This window comes from Chelonia mydas, chromosome 5 (genome assembly GCF_015237465.2).
Source record: "Chelonia mydas isolate rCheMyd1 chromosome 5, rCheMyd1.pri.v2, whole genome shotgun sequence".
Taxonomy (NCBI): Eukaryota; Metazoa; Chordata; order Testudines; family Cheloniidae; genus Chelonia; species Chelonia mydas.
The window spans coordinates 69,383,657-69,392,756 of NC_051245.2; the positions used below are offsets into that span (position 1 = coordinate 69,383,657).

Here is a 9,100-nt window from a genome sequence, read left to right on the forward strand (position 1 = left end):
TGGGCATCCATTGCATTAGCTTAGAAAGCTTAATTTCATCCTTATACTTCTTACCGCCTGTCTGGAGTAAAATCCATTCTTCACCTCTGCTACTGACTAATGTCTTGATACAGACCTTAAATATTTATTTTCAGTATATATACATAACTCCTTCCACAGTATCTGTACATACATTTCACAATGGTATTAATGACCAGTGTGACCCCATCTTTCATTTAAGACCTCACATGAAATTTTTTGTTGAACGAGAATGTACATACCAGAATTAGGACATTCCTGTAACCCCTTGGCCAGTTGGCATTAAGGGGTTCTTGCATCACAGTACCAGAAAGCACTGAATTAGACTACAGCTTGCTGGTGCCCCTTTGAAGAAGAGGCCAGCTGCTGTGAGACAGGGCATCTGCCCCACACTGGCCCTGATAAGGTTAAAACCCAGCCTGAAGAGCTGCAAGGAAACAGCCAATTAGGGTGGTGGCTGCAGCCAATTAGGGCGGTGGCTGGAACAGCCAATCAGGGCCCAGATGGCCCTTATAAAAGGGAGGTGTGGGACAGAGTAAGTTAGTATGCTGCAGGTAGCTCAAGGGAGAGGACTGGTTTCCTAGAGGGCTGCAGAAACTAGCACTATGAACAGGGCTACCAGGACTTGCAGGCCTGAAGCCCTGGGAAGAGGGTGAAGGAGCCAGAGGCAGGCGCTGAAGGTGCTGGGGCTGCAGGGAAGTGGCCTTGGGAATCGAGACAGATGGATGGAGAAAGAAAGGAGAGGCAGTGTAAAGCTGATGTTTATGGGGTCCCTGGGTTGGGACCCAGAGTAGAGGGTCTGCCAGGGGTTCCCTTCCCCCTCCCCCCACCACTGAAGAAGCAGCCAGGCTAGGGATTACCAAGCTGCTGTGAGGAATGGCTAGACTGTTGTGGAGGAGTCCCCTGGAAGGGGAAAACCCGGATAGTGACATGGCTGAAGGGCTGTGCCATGAAGCAGAGGCAGCGAGACTGGAACTGTGGTGGATCTGCAGGCAGAGACAAGTATGGGAGAGCCACCACTAGAGAAAGCAGTGGATGTGTTGTTCCTTGACTTTAGCAAAGCTTTTGACACTGTCTCCCACAGTATTCTTGCCAGCAAGTTAAAGAAGTATGGGCTGGATGAATGGACTATAAGGTGGATAGAAAGTTGGCTAGATTGTCGGGCTCAATGGGTAGTGATCAATGGCTCCATGTCTAGTTGGCAGCTGGTATCAAGTGGAGTGCCCCAAGGGTCGATCCTGGGGCTGGTTTTGTTCAGTATCTTCATAAAGGATCTGGAGGATGGCGTGGATTGCACCCTCAGCAAGTTTGCAGATGATACTAAACTGGGAGGAGAGGTGGATAGGATACAGAGGGACCTAGACAAATTAGAGGATTGGGCCAAAAGAAATCTGAGGTTCAACAAGGACAAGTGCAGAGGACGGAAGAATCCCATGCACCGCTACAGACTAGGGACCGAATGGCTCAACGGCAGTTCTACAGAAAAGGACATAGGGGTTACAGTGGATGAGAAGCTGGATATGAGTCAACAGTGTGCCCTTGTTGTCAAGAAGGCCAATGGCATTTTGGGATGTATATGTAGGGGCATTGCCAGCAGATCAAGGGATGTGATTGTTCCCCTCTTTTCGACATTGGTGAGGCCTCATCTGGAGTACTGTGTCCAGTTTTGGGCCCCATACTACAAGAAAGAAAAATTGGAAAGAGTCCAGCGGAGGGCAACAAAAATGATTAGAGGACTGGAACACATGACTTATGAGGAGAGGCTGAGGGAACTGGGATTGTTAAGTCTGCAGAAGAGAAGAATGAGGGGGGATTTGATAGCTGCTTTCAACTACATGAAAGGGAGTTTCAAAGAGGATGGATCTAGACTGTTCTCAGTGGTAGCTGATGACAGAACAAGGAGTAATGGTCTCAAGTTGCAGTGGGGGAGGTTTAGGTTGGATATTAGGAAAATCTTTTTCACTAGGAGGGTGGTGAAACACTGAAATGGATTACCTCGGGAGGTGGTGGAATCTCCTTCCTTAGATATTTTTAAGGTCAGGCTTGACAAAGCCCTGGCTGGGATGATTTAGTTGGGGATTGGTCCTGCTTTGAGCAGGGGGTTGGACTAGATGACCTCCTGAGGTCCCTTCCAACCCTGATAGTCTGATTCTATGGAGGGCACACCTGCTGACCAGTGCTAATTCCTGAAACAGCCAGTAGGAGGTGCTAGTGTGGTGAGTGACCCCGTGACATGCTGTCTCCTATTGATTGTTTTATTTTTCTTTGTCTTTTTCTCCATTAGGACCTTCAATAGCCCACAAGAGCTAGACTCCTGCAAGATGCATCCAGAGTCTGTCTTGGCTCCTTGAAGGAAGGGGGACCTGTCTATGGCTTCTGATGATTATTTTGTGTCCATCTTTACTTTTCTCTGCTGAGAATATTTCTAGCTCTGGATGAGGTAGACTCCCTTGTGAATCAGATGGCAGGATGAGTCTCCCACCTCTGGACCTGTACTGATGACTACCTGGGCAAGGGGAACGCCCAGTCAGGTGAGTACAGGGCCCTGTCATGCCCTAAGAGGATGCTGTGGGAGACCAAGCTCATGTCACTTGCCCACACTAATGCTCTGTTTTGGGTCCCATAGGTTACCAGAACATTCCAAAAAGTAAGACCCTCTGGTTGAGAAGGGGAGTAATTCTAAGGTGGACAGTGGATGCACTTGTTCAGCACATGGTCAAGGGACTCCTGTTGAGCCTACTGAAACTATACCCCTCCACTGGAAACACCAGCTGCCCTCCCCAAGGATTGAATCTTTGCAGATGGAGTTTGTCTCTCCCTGCCCCTGTAGGAATACAGATCAGACTGAAAGGGCCAAATTCTCAGAAAGTAGAGGCCTTGGTCCGCATAAGTGCACCCTCATGACTGTGTATCCAGTTACTCTTTCATTGTGGCCTGCATGGCTCACTTGTAACAGCCACTTGTGAGTAATGCAGCCATCCCAATGCTAATAAAACATGTATCCCTTAACACACCAGCATATGTTCTCTATAGGGTATGTACTAGATCCCCAGCTTGACTTCTGTGGAGCTATGCCAATGGACAGCAGCTGAGGATCTGCCCTTTGACATTTATAAGTCAGCATTGTTCACATTTAACTGTCTAATCATTTCATACCAATGGATTTTCTGTAAAGTACTTCACTGTACCACAGAGATGGTGGAATTGTATTTGAGGAGATAATATTGTTTTATTCAAAAATATTACTCTGTTATATTTTGCTAGATCCATTATTTTGAAAAATAAGTGAATATATTCACTGTAAACATTGTTATGGTTATATATTATGGCTATATTTTACTGTAGAGTAATAAATCTTGCCATGATTAACACTGGTGCAGATAATTACTCCTACGCTGTATCAGTTTTTCTTGGCCGCAAGCTCTTGTGGACAGGATGTCTCCTGCACTATTGTTCCTGCCTGGTAGCAGCACACAAACACTGCTTGTCAGCCTATGCATCAGACTAGCTTAGACATTAACAATGAATCTGTCACTGGTTTGTCATAAAGTATCAATACTAGTATGTTTGGATGAATTTTAGTAGAATGTCACCTAATAGCTGTCAGAGCCTTAAAAGAATAAGAAGGTTTACCAGATACAAATCATTCTGGCTCAGCCATTACAACCCCTCATAGGTGTCTAGAAATGACTGAATTTCTCTGAACCCTAATATGTAAGCTGTTATTACTGTACTTTGAAGATATAATTAAATTAGTGACAGGCCTAATGAGAACAGTAGCATATTGCATACGTGTTGCTAAGCATCCATGTACAGTGTGTCCTATCACAGTTCCAGCAGTTCCCACAGAGAATTGGCACAAAATCTTGTGTGTAAATTTTTTGAGTTGCCTTTGTTTAAACACCCTTGGGAGAACTAAATAGTTTTGTGAGGCGACAAGTGCCTCAAGCTGTAGCATCATGTTTAACAGTTTATTATTTTGTGTCAAGAAACCAGACTACATCAACTACTGGCATGATTGGCAGTGTGTACAAGGAATTTTATATGGATGAGTGTGACATTTAAAGGATCACTCAGACTAGTAAGGAGTTCTGTCACCGCATGTTCTGTAACCTTGCCTTAATGCTATGCTGTTGTGGCTCAGAGCCCTGGCACCAGTAGCCAGCCTACAGGCATGGAAGTCTCAGCCAGGCTTCCACCAGCCTACTTTTACTACTTGCAGGGTGACCCTCAACAGCCCTTCTGGTCCTGAGTCTCCCCAAATCTATCTACCCTGAGTTCTTCACTACCAGACACTTGGACTTTTCCCCTCCGGTTCATCGCCCCCGAAGGCGTGAAACCTGCCTCCAGTTATCAGTTCACTTTGGCACACGCACTCCACACAGTTTGCACAGCAGAGACTTGCTTGGAGTAAAATAAACAAAATGTTTATTTAAAGGGGAAAAAAAATCAGATTCAAAGACGAAGTAGTGAGGAAAAGCAAACACATACAAGTTAAGCAGAAAATAAACATAAAGACACAACTTCAGGCTTCACACTTCTATAGCAGACAAATTCCCTTTTCTAATATGTTACCTGTAGCCTCTAAGTAGTGTCCCAGTGGGCCATCTGTCATAGAGGGGATCCAGTTCTGGACTGCATCTACATGCTGGCCCTTAGTTTCTGGATGTTCTTTACTTCAAACCTCTTCTCTTTTAAGGAGTTTTTTCTTTCTGTCAGACTATGGTGATTCATGATGGGGAAATTTCCTCCTCACTGAGTTTTCCATGGCTGGTTTTCTTTTCAGTTTCAAGTTGTTTCAGTGTTTTCCCATTAACTCTAATGGTCCACCATAGTCTTTTCCTGACTGGACAATGGATGGTACTTGAAATTATATTCATGTAAACAACTGGCTTGTAAGGTGTACCTGAAATTGTAGTACGGGTATACTATTCTATATACACAAATACATAGATTTATAACCACAGTTTGTATACATATAGTGATCATCAAGTTCAGAACATTACAAGCTTTCATAAGACTTTACTTGGCATATTTGTATACACAATAACTGTATATAACCAGTTGATTCAATTGGTTATTCTTTAGTGTTCAGATCTCTGTTCTCCTCTTGGGGTTTCTAGACCCAGATTTGTCTAAGTGCTGCTTTCATCTAAGTGTTAGTATTGTCCTTTCACATATTGCAGCTTTTGTTTATCAGAGGATATAACTCAGTGATTATAATATTTACATGAATAAGGGCCTATGCTTAATACCCAACACCTCCAGCAATTCTTGAGATAAGATGATCAATATTTTTTTTCATACATTAAGAAAATAAACATTACCCCATTCAGATTAAACATTTAAAGAATGTTAACATGTAATACTGAGGTGGATCTGTGGAAAAAGATGAGTATCTTTTTAATTTTAATGAATTAATGACTTTTCTATTTGCTAGAAATTGAAAGGAATGGTGTTTGTAAATATCTGTGATTATCTATCACTATGGGCCACAATGTTCTCTCCAGGGTAATGTAAAAGATGTTATAATACTACATTATTTAAATATCAAGTGTTTTAAATATACTGAAAAGGAATAATCAACAAGAACCAGAAATGAACATCTTGATAGTTTGATTACATTAAGTACGGTATGTCTACACTACAGTCATTGGGTGTGATTGCTGCTTGTGTAGACATACATGAGCTAGCTATAATTGAGCTAGCTCAGGTACTGGAATTAGCACCAGTGGCTTCCATGTGGGCTAGAGCCCAGTGAGTAATTACGCAGGACTACAGGGAGGTTGTACAGGCCCACAATGAAACATGGACTGCTTCAGCTTCACTGTCTTGGTACTGAAGCTAGATAGATTAAAGCTAGCTTGGGCTTGTCTACACAAACTGCAGTCACACCCTGGCAGCGTAGACATACTCTAGGACTGAAAAGATTTTCCTTCTGATTAGAAACCTTGAAAAGTGGAACATTTCAGAATTCTAGTTTAACTTGTTTGCTTCTCTGATAACAGTTAACCCTGTCAAATTAACCAACTTTTTCAAACTGTAGAATTTACCTGACAACTTTGAACTACCTTAAAGTCTATGCTGATACAGACGGACATGGCTACCACTCTGAAACCTTAAAGTCCACAGTTTTCCTATAAAAAGGTGATGATGTGCAGTGTACAGCTCTTCAAACTCGTACTCATATCACCAGTCCTTACTCAAGAGAATAGTTTGCTGCCTTCAGCGGGACTAGGAGTGTGAGTAAGGCTTTGCAGATGTAAGCAACATCACATTGTCAAGATGGCAACTCATCTTCTGTCACATTGTATATGTACTACTTTTTTGTTTGTGGTACTATTCCTACAGCTTTTATCCTCCTGGGAGTTACAATTAAAATGACAGCCACACAGAGGAGAACAACCTCATTCACTCAGGGACAATGCTGTTACAGGGACAGGTATGCTAAACCTTGTACTGAATTCCCATTGTGACATATATAGTCTTATGTGGTAAATATTTATTTAGCTGTCATAAGTCTCGATCCTGATTCCACTGAAGATAAGGGGAGTCTACTTCAATAGCAGCAGGTTTTGTAACTATCTCAGTGGTGTTTTTTAGTTAAGCTCACTGTTTTTCATACTGAGAAACAGGAAACGAAGTGCAGCATTTAGCCAGAGAGCCGTGTCACAAGGCAGGGCTTCTCCCCAGCTTGCTAGAACTCCCTGCCATGGCCAGTCTCCTTCGGCAGTTTTATTGTCCACACTTAAACAAGTAAACAAACAGTTCGTTAGCTCACCCTTCACATCTCAGGCAGGCTCTCCCTGCCTCCCTTCCCAGGGGATTTTGGCTCCTGCTTCCTAGCTCACTGGATCTCCACCAGTTTTTTCTCCTAGGTTCTCTCTCTGACCCTTTACAGCACCAGGTTCAGCCCCCTTAGTTTGCCCAACTGGGAGCATCTGTTCTGGCACAGGGGAGCTGGACCTATAGGGCAAGCCCCCCTGTGACATTTCACAAGCAGTTTTTTTTCTGACCTATGAGGCCCCATCTGGACTGCTCTCACCCCTAAACAAAACACAAAACACTCCATATAAACTCATACACATCCCTAAAAGCCAACTTTACAATCCATGCCTTTACCAGGGCACCCTCCATGTCTCCTTCCACATCCACCATCCACATCTCCTTCTTCAACCTTTACCAGTCCGGTTTTCAGTCTGTCATTGCTCCAGCTCTCCTTTTCAGCTGGAGAATTTCAAAAAGCAACTCCTCTCCCTCTTGGAGCTCTTTTTGCATGCCCTGGATCTGTGTTTCAGATCCCACTCTCTCTTCCAGATTGAGCTCCTGGAGGATCTTCAGCTCTTGCTTTTCTTCTAACAACTCTACCTTTTCTTTCAGGGCTTGCTGCCTTCTTCAAGTGCAGCACGTTCCATGCAGTGTGTTTCAGCCAAGGCAAGCAGGCCTCTCACATCCTCTCCTCTCACTGCTGTATTTGTGGCATTAGCAGCGATAAATGTCACTGCCATAACTGCAGCATCCAGCTCGTCTGCAACCTCCATACTTGTGCTGTTCTCACGCGCTTTTCCTCCGAGGTCCTACCTGAGTCCCAGCTTCACACTGATCGGTCTGACCAAACCCTGTCTGAGTCCCCCACGATGCAGTGTTTCACCTCTGTCATAAGTAGTGGTGAGCTGGAGCCAGTTCGCTGGAACTGGTTGTTAAATTTAGAAGCCCTTTTAGAACCAGTTGTCCCGGGACAACCGGTTCTAAAAGGGCTTCTAAATTTAACAACCGGCCAAAAGCAGCGCCTTAGGCACCGACTCCGTGGGTGCTCTGGGGCTGGAGCACCCATGGAGAAAATTTGGTGGGTGCAGAGCATCCACTGGCAGCTCCCCGCCCCACCCCGCGCCTGGCCCCAGCTCACCTCCGCTCCGCCTCCTCCCCTGAACGCGCCGCCCCACTCTGCTTCTCCGCGCCCCCACCCCCCCCCCAGCTTCCTGTGAATCAGCTGTTCGCGCGGGAAGCCGGGGAGGGCTGAGAAACAGGTGGCAGCTTCGCGCTCAGGCCCAGGGAAGCGGAGGTGAGCTGGGGGGGGGGGGGAGCACGAGGAGGGCCACCCGGGCCACAGCACGTAACCCAGGAGGGTGCGCAGGGGAACTGCTCCCCACCCCAGCTCACCTCCTCCCCTGAACGCCCTGCTCTGCTTCTCCACCCTCCCAGCTTCCCGCGAATCAGCTGTTCATGCAGGAAGCCTGGGCGGGCTGAGAAGCAGGCGGTGGCTTCGCACTCAGGCCCAGGGAGGCGGAGGTGAGCTGTGGCGGGGGGCGCGAGGAGGGCCACCCGTGCCGCAGCAGGTAACCTGGGGGGTGCGCAGAGGAACCGCTCCCCGTCCCAGCTCACCTCCGCCTCCCTGGGCCTGAGCGCGAAGCTGCCGCCTGCTTCTCAGCCCTCCCCGGCTTCCCGCCAAACAGATGATTTGCGGGAAACTGGGGGAGGGGGGATGTTCAGGGGAGGAGGCAAAGGCAGAGCGGAGGTGAGCTGGGGCCAGGTGCGGGGCAGGGAGCTGCCGGTGGGGGCTCTGCACCCACCAAATTTTTCCTGTGGGTGCTCCAGCCCCAGAGCACCCAGGGAGTTGGTGCCTAAGGTGCCACTTTTGATGTGATCGGTGGGGGGAGCAGCCGCTCCCCTGCTCCCCCCCTACCTTCACTACCCCACCCCTAGGAGCCAGAGGGACTTGCCGGATGCTTCCTGGGAGCTGCCCTAGGTAAGCACCTCCGGTACTCCCCACCTCGCCTCCCGGCAGGTCCCTCTGGCTCTTAGGGGCAGGGTGGGCACCCACTACAGTGGCCATGAGACCCTCTTACCCACTTCTGAGGGCAGTCAGGGGAGGAAGGTAGATGGGGCAGAGGTCCCGGGGGGGGGGGGGGGGGGAAACAAGGAATGCAGGGGGTTGGATGGGGCAGGAGTCCCGGGGGGCGGGGGTGGTCCACGACCCCCTCATGGGGTGAGGAGGGAACTGGTTGTTAAGATTTTGGCAGCTTATCACTGGTCATAAGCTTCCACTCCTTTTACCCTTCTCTGCCTTGGTGCCTCCATCTGG

General features: G+C 47.3%; 1 long non-coding RNA gene across 1 annotated transcript; it reads left to right on the forward strand.

The window, feature by feature from the left end:
• Positions 1-560: 560 nt before the first annotated feature.
• LOC122465971 lies at positions 561-3,402 on the forward strand. Its single transcript, XR_006291132.1, has 3 exons — positions 561-698; positions 2,303-2,549; positions 2,645-3,402. It is a non-coding gene; the product is annotated as an uncharacterized LOC122465971 (long non-coding RNA).
• The last annotated feature ends 5,698 nt before the right edge of the window (positions 3,403-9,100 follow it).